General features: G+C 33.3%; 1 pseudogene; it reads left to right on the top strand.

Annotated features, from left to right (window-relative positions):
• The first annotated feature begins 671 nt into the window (after positions 1–671).
• On the top strand, positions 672–7,938 carry LOC126605767 (UPF0481 protein At3g47200-like; annotated as a pseudogene).
• Positions 7,939–8,401: the final 463 nt, after the last annotated feature.

Genomic DNA, 8,401 nt, shown 5'->3' with positions numbered 1-8,401 from the left:
ATGACGTAACCTTGGTGATGTCACTCTGTTATTGATTGTAGTCACGACTCACCAGCCAAAGGTTAAGAAGGAAGGATTTTTCAGTGTGTCCGTCATACGAGATCGTACATCACGTGTTCCTATATAAATAGTGGAATATGTGTGTTAAAAGGTTAATAACTTAAAAATTAAAAAATTTCACCATTTAGATAAAAACACGTAATGTATCATCCGTATTCCTGTCACAACTGAAAATTTCTCGTTAAGAAGACTCATGTTTATAGATTGTTATACCCCAAACCAAAAATCTTCCAACACGTATAATTTTCCAGCCACTCAAAAAACTTCACGGATTGATTGCTTGAATGAATATCACATTCCATCAATTTGTGGACAACTTAGATATACTGATTTATTCAAACTGGTTGATTGTTTTTATTAAAATAATCTAACAGTGCTACGCTAAAAATTATTGGAAAATTAGCTATAAGAAAATTAATTTCTATGATTTAAATATTTTCAATTTATTCAATCTGACGATTATAAATTGAGAAGAACGTGTGATAGATAAAAAAATGTGTAAATAGCACCAGCGCTTCATTATTTAGTTGCTGAAATAGAAAGAAAGATATGAATGATTGAATGAAAGAGGCGGATGATATAAAATACCTAAAGTACCCTTGCTTAATTATATAGTTGTCTTTGCAAGTCAAATTGAGGTTGGTCATTCATTCCACTTCAAGCATTGTCTGGGGAAAATTCTTTCTGATTGGATTTTCTCTCATCGCCCAGGCCAGTAACCCACCTCACGGCAATTATTATTGCGCTTTTAAGTGAGTGAATTTTTTATTTTATTTTTTTTTATACTTTTAGTCGTTTAAACATTTCTCTCGTGAACATTATAAGTTATGAGGAAGTTAAAGTAATCAAGCACTGTGAGATAAATCTGACTAGAACAATATCGAGACTTTTCCAAATCCACGTTCTATGAGACTGTCACTGCTACATTAGTTTGAGAATTAGTATCAACCATTTATGTTTTTAGTCGAGGAAAGATAAAGGGTAGGTAGATACACGAGTGTCGACATTAATTTAATATGGCCAATTAAACACGTTCTGCAAAAGCATATTGAAGAAGAAATGGTTATATATAGCCAGCCTATCATTGTGCTATTGTTAAAAAAATATTTATTTTTCATCTACCAGAGGAGAGCAAGTAATATGTATTGAGTTTTCTTAGTCATCTACAAGAGGCAACTTGACCGTACAAAATTGCTTGTTTTCCTGTACACAAAGTAGGTGCAAACTCACCTCAATTTTTTTTCTTCCCATTTTCGATGAAAAGTATTGTCATTGATACTTTAAAAAATTATCATGCACTCATTCTAAAAATAATAAATTTCACTTCAAAACGTGGTAGACGACTTATTTAACCAATAACAACTCACTTTTCAATTTATAATCTTAATTTCATCTGGCTTGTTTCTTCTTCATTGCTATGTTTGCACAGATCCACAGTTTTGAAGCTTTTCGTTTCATATTTACCAGTTAAGGGAATGTTGCAGCTTTCTTCTTAATGTCTTTTAGTTGAATAGTTTGGCTGTTTTAATATGTTTCAGTTTTATAAGTGTCCATTATTAAGTACAAGTACGCACCAATATTGTCTTCAGTTAAACACTTAGGCCTAATATATGGATGGTATGAAGCTTATGCTGTATTGTTGTTGCAGGCTTCGGACCCCGTGGAGGAGCCAATGGATATGGAACAAATAGTGATGCCAGCCAAAAGTGAGGCTGAACTTAAAAGTGAAGAAGATGGTGAAAAAGATGATGTAAGTGATTCTCCTCTCCTAGACGGTAAAAGTAGTTGGGTTTGGCATCACTTCAATTCAATCCCTATAAGGTTAAGATCCTAGCAAGCGTCATGAGAAAGAGAAATCTTTGTACACTATAAAATATGTAAATGCTGTGGGTTTTAAAATGGTATAAAATATGTAGAAATTTCTAGATATATATACGGTAGGAACTATTTGCATACATGTAGAAATTATTTACAACTCTATTTACAATAAAGAACAAAATAGCTGTCCAAGAGCGGGGTTCATAACGTTTTGCATAGGTGAGACGTTTCATGGATAGCCCCGTCTAGGCGAAAGCCTTGGGGCGTGAGGTAAAGCCTCACGGGACCTAAATTTTTTTAATATATGTAAAAAATACAAAAAAAATCATTTTAATCCTTGGCAAAGATGACTTTTAGATTAAAACCATGAGTAAGATCAAAATCTAATTTTAGTCCCTTGATACATTAATAACGTCATTTATTAATTATTTCTCTTTTTCTTCCTAATTTTTAATGTATTAATTTTATTTCATTATAATTTTCATTTTCATTTCATTTATTGTAATATATTTTGTTGTAAACATTTAGATAAACTAATTTTTGTTATACAATATATTTCGATGTACTTTGTCTTCTTCATTTAGGTACATTAAATTCATTATAATACATTTCGGTGCATACATTTAGGTACACACATTTCGGTATATACATTTCGATACAAACATTTGGGTACATTAATTCAATATAATACATTTCGGTACTAACATTTCGGTGCATACATTTCGGTACACACATTTAGGTACATTAATTTAATATAATACATTTTGGTGCATATATTTTGGTACATACATTTCGGTACTAACATTTAAATACATTAGTTCAATATAATAAATTTCGGTACACATATTTCGGTACTAACATTTAGGTACATTAATTGAGTTTTTCAAGTTTGAAGAATGTTAAATAAAATTAATAAATTAAAAAACTCTTTTTTGGTCAAAAGTTAAATTAAATTTGTATATTAATAAATTTAAATATTTAATGGGAGACATTAAATAAAATGCTCATTAATTATTTTGAATTAAGGACACATCAAGGGATTATAATCAATATATAATATAACACCATAATTATTTTAAATTACAATCTTCTTGAAGGATTAAAGTTAAAAAAAAAAAACCCTAAAAATATATAATGCTTTGTAAAACAAATTAATCAGCAATAAAACAAGCAATCAAAATGACCAGACCAAATTGAGATTAGAGTACTAAAAAGCTTACATGATTCTGAAACAAATTATGGTGGTGGGAAAAATTTTGAAACAAATTGAGGTATGAGATTGAGATTGAGAATTTAAGGTTTGAGGAATTAGGGATTGGGTGAAATATAGCAGAGAGAATCATGTGTTGGGTACGGAAGAAGGAGGGGAACTGCTATGATTATAAATAAAATAAAATAAAAAATAAAAAGACTTGGCCAAAACGACATCGTCTTGGGTCAAGTCATTTAAAAAAAAAAAGATTTGGAGCTGTCATTTTGGGCCAAGTCTTTATAAATAAATAAATTAATTAAAAAACCCTTCTTTATCTTCGCGCGGTCGTCTTCTTGCGAAGACGCTTCTGCAAACAGAACCAGAGAAGACGTTTCCCAGAAAATTTCAATTTTCAAGCAAGATTTTGGATCACTGAAGGGTCCTGAGAACGCCCAGTCAAATGCCTCAAGCACTCCTCGGCCGCTTAGGCGTGCCCTAACGAAGCCTAGGTGAGTTTCCGCATACTCCCACAAAACAAAGGCGAAACTGTTGCCGCCCCGCCTCTAAGGCCGCCCAGGCATGCCTTGTGGGAATACAATTAATTTCTATCATTTAATCATTTTCAATTCATTAATTCAACGGTTAAAAATTCAGAAGAATGCGTGATAGATTAAAAAATATGTGTGAATAGCACCACCCTTTCATTATTTGGTTGCTAAAATAGAAAGAGAGATATGAACAATTGAATGATAGAGGCGGAGGATAGAAAATGTCTAAAATACCTTGCTTAATTATATAGTTGTCTTTGCAAGCCAAATTGCTCGTTCATCCCACCACAAACATTGTCTAGTGCAAATTCTTTTGACTGGATTTTCTCTCATCGCTCTCATCTCCACACGCCAGTAAGTGCATCTCATAGCAATTATTATTGCACTATAAGTGAGAGAAAATTTTCTCTTGTATAGTTTGGGTCGTTTAAACGTTTCTCTCATTAACATTATAAATAATCAAAAGCACAATAAGCGAGGTAAATCTTGCTAGCACAATATCTGAGCCTTTTCCAAATCCACCTTCTGTCAGATTGTCACTACATTAATTTGAGAATTAGATCATCTCTAATGTCAAATCTTAAGTGGAAAATCATGTAATCAAATTTGAAGTCAGGGGTAACCTTCAACAGATATGTCAATCCTATATGGATTGACATATGAGAAAATGTGATGTCAAATAATTTTTAATTTTTTATTGTATGGATCTCATTTATGCACCAATTATAGAACTTGAAAGTTTATTTTAATTGATTTATTTTTAAAATAGGTCCAACAAATATCATTTATAACAAAAAAAATATATCGATTGGAAAAAGAGAAAAACTGACATTGCCATGTTACCATCAAATTAACATTTGACATTTATTTTTTGACATCTCTATTGGAGATGCTCTTAGACCATCTCCAAAGAAGATGTCAAATATGCCAAATAGGATTAAAAGACATTAAAGTGTTCTCCAAGGGATATGTCATATATGATGTGGCATGTGAGTCATTTGACTTCTTAGAGCAGCTCCAAAGAAGATGTCAATTATGTCAAATAGGATTAAAATGCATTCAAGTGTTCTCCGAGGGATATGCCATATATGATGTGGCATGTGAGTCATTTGACTTCTTAGAGCATCTCCAAAGGAGATGTCAAATATAATATGTCAAAATTTTATTTTATGGCTAATGTGGCAAATTGAATACAAGTGCTAAATCCTCTTCTTCTTTTTTTCCAATGAATATGTCAAATATTTATTTTATTATTTTATTGGGCTTAGAGTTACATTAACTATTAAAAAATAATCAAAATTAGTTTTAGTTTTTATTCTATTAGTTGTTAATGAGACCCATGCATTAAAAAAAATAAATAAATATATTTGACTTTTTCTTTGTTTGCTGTCAAAAAAGGCAGTTAGACCATCTCCAAAGGAGATGTCAAATCTTAGGTGGAATTCCATGTAATCAAATTTAAAGGTATGAGTGAGTTCCAACCGATATATGTCAATCCTATGAGAAAAGGTGATGTCAATTTTTTATTTTATTTTATTGTGTGGGTTCTATTAATGCACAAATTATAGATATTGAAAAATATATTATAATTGATTTCTTTTTAAAATGGGTCATACAAATATCATTTATAACAAAAAAACATATCGATTGGAAAAAGAGAAAATCTAATATTGCCATATCAGCCATCAAATTAACATTTGACATTTATCTTTTAACATCTCATTTGGAGATGCTCTTATAAAGTAAGGAGTCAAATGACTCACATGTCACATCATATATGGCATATCCATTGGAAAACACTTGAATGTCTTTTAATTTTATTTGACATATTTGACATCTCTTTTAGAGATGGTCTTACTTTCTAGCTGTTTTTTTTAAAGCAAATAAAGGAGTTAAATAATTTAATATAATTTTTTTAATGCATGGGTTCCATTAACAACCAATAGAATAAAAACTAAAACTAATTTTGATTATTTTTTAATAGTTAATGTAACACTAGGCCTAATAAAATAATAAAATAAATATTTGACACATCTATTGGAAAAGAAGATGTTTTAGCACTTGTATTCAATTTGCCACATCAGTCATCAAATAAAATTTTGACATATTATATTTAGCATCTCCTTTAGATATGCTCTTGGTATCAACTAGTTATCTTGCATTTAAAGAAAGACGAGGGTAGGTAGCTACTTGAATCACGGCATTACTTTAATATGGCCCATTAAACACATTCTGCAAAAAAACATATTGAAGAAGAAATGCTTATATATAGCCAGCCTATCATTGTGATATTGTTAAAAAAAAAAAATTTAATTTTCATCTACCAAACGAGCAAGTAATATGTACTGAGTTTTCTTAGTCATCTACAAGAGGCAAATTCACCATACAAACTTGCTTGTTTCCGGTATAGAAAGCAAGTGCGAATTCACTTTATTTTATTTTTTTCATTTTTCGACGTGAAGTACCGTTATTGAACTTTAAAAAATTAACAGCACTCATTTTCCCTTTCCTACTTTTCCATGGCTCGTCAGGGTTCATATGAATATTTAGTGGCAACATCCAACAATAACTCCGAAGGCATCTGGCTGGTTTTATTTTTATTTTTATTTTTGGTTCCTTACAAAAGTTTGCTCCAAGTATCTTAGTGGAATGTGTGCCTAATGAAATATTTGAATCGATGCAGATGATGAACTCACGCCGTAAAACGGAAGGGATCGATGAAGCTCCAAATGACATAGAAAACCCCTACGATCCATTACTCGAGGACTTGCGTAACTTGTTTACCCTGTCCCCCTACGATCCATTACAGGAGGAGTTGGACTTGCTTACCCTGTCCCCTTACCTGTGTATCTACAGAGTTCCTGAGCGACTACGGCAGGGAAATGAGAAAGCATATACACCTCAAGTAGTCTCTATAGGCCCACTTCACCATGGCGAGGAACACTTAAAAGGCATGGAGGAGCACAAAAAAAGGTACCTGCTAGATTTTCTAAGTCGAACCAGGGTAAGCTTCTACGATTGTATAAAAATGATAAAGATCCAAGAGGGAAAGTTGCGAGGTTGTTATGCAGAACCCATTGAGCTTGGCAGTGATGAATTTGTAAGAATTGTTTTACTGGATGCCGCCTTCGTCATTGAGTTCTTATTGAGATACTATTCCGTAAATTTTCTTGGCCAAGCTGATGACACCGTGACCAAGCCAATGATGATGTGGGATGTGCGTCCAGACTTCTTGTTGCTTGAAAATCAGCTGCCATTCTTCATTCTTCAGGTTCTTTTCAACACACTTTTTTCTTCTGCAGATCAGCAGCCTTCGTTACTTGAAATTTCCTACTTTTCGTTACAAAGGGAAATCGATAGTAAGCGAAAAGAAGAGATTTTTGGCGAAATATGTTCTTCTGGAGAAGAAGTACAACATTTTGTTGATCTGATAAGAATTCTATACCGACCGTTGAAATAAAAAACTGGAGGGGAGCTTAAAGGCACAGCAGTACCCAACGTGACAGAGCTAGTCCAGGCTGGAGTCGAGTTTAAGGTAGGAAAAGGCAGCAGCTTATTTGACATAAACTTCTCGTGTGGGACCCTCAAAATTCCAAAGTTAACAGTATGCGATACCACAGATCTGAAACTCAAAAATCTCCTTGCTTTTGAACTATGCCGTCACAGAGAAACAAATTACCTAACTAATTATGTCTTCCTCATGAAGCGTCTCGCGAAAACCCCAAAGGATGTGGAATTGCTTGTTGAGTATGGAATTATTGATAATTGGCTAGGTGATGCCAAGAAGATATCTACTTTGCTTCTTGACTTTGACACTGGGGTCGTGGGTAATGACTACTATTATGCTAGTCTTTGTAAGGACCTGAACGACTACTGCAGATCTCGCAGGCACAAATGGATGACAAATTTGAGACGAAATTATTTTAACACGCCTTGGAGGATTATTTCTATTGTTGCAGCTGTTATTCTCCTCATACTCACTTCCATACAAACTGTGTGCTCTATTATATCTATTGCTTAAGCATCAACGACCACAAGTCTCTCCTTCTCCGGAGGATCCGCATGTCTCTCCTTCTCCAGAAGATCCGCATGTCTCCAAATCCTCCATTTCTGTAGAAGTCTAGCCTAGTCATTGAGACAGTAACTTGTAATGACTTTCATTAAGCGTGTGTAGTAAATAAAGGAAAGTGATTTCCGCAAACCCTTTTCTCCTCTGCACTTCAATATTTTCTAGCCTAAGATTCAATAAATTGTGCGGAAATCATTTTCCTAAATTAACACGTACGTAGCTTCTATTATGTCATACCAATTTGATGTTCACGGACCTATGCCCATGTCTTTGTATGTTTAAAGAACAAGAACAGTAATTGTATCATGTTTGTTTAAGCATCACTTGCAAGGATATGGAATTGCTTGTTCAAAAATTTAATTGTTCAAACTCAAAGCTTTGACAGGGACGAGGTTAACAATCCTTATTAATCCGAGGAAGTAATTGTTCCGAAGAAATCTCTTCACTGATCTTAGTAAAGGCATCAATGCATAACGCAGAAATGGAAAGCAATGTTGAAACAATACTCTTTCAATCTCCATGCTCTCTACTTTTTATTGTTGTGGTCGCTGCAGACCTCGTAATCACTTCCATTCATCTAATCTCTTTCTTTCGGTTAATGGATTGTACTTTGTTCATGACCAAGGAAACTGATGACCATGAAAGTGATAGCGGTTCTGTTCGGGCGAGATTTCGACCCTGGCACAGCTCCCCAGGTTGGCACTTTGGGTGAAT

This window comes from Malus sylvestris, chromosome 15 (genome assembly GCF_916048215.2).
Source record: "Malus sylvestris chromosome 15, drMalSylv7.2, whole genome shotgun sequence".
Taxonomy (NCBI): domain Eukaryota; kingdom Viridiplantae; phylum Streptophyta; class Magnoliopsida; order Rosales; family Rosaceae; genus Malus; species Malus sylvestris.
This window is presented reverse-complemented; position numbering and strand designations above follow the sequence as displayed.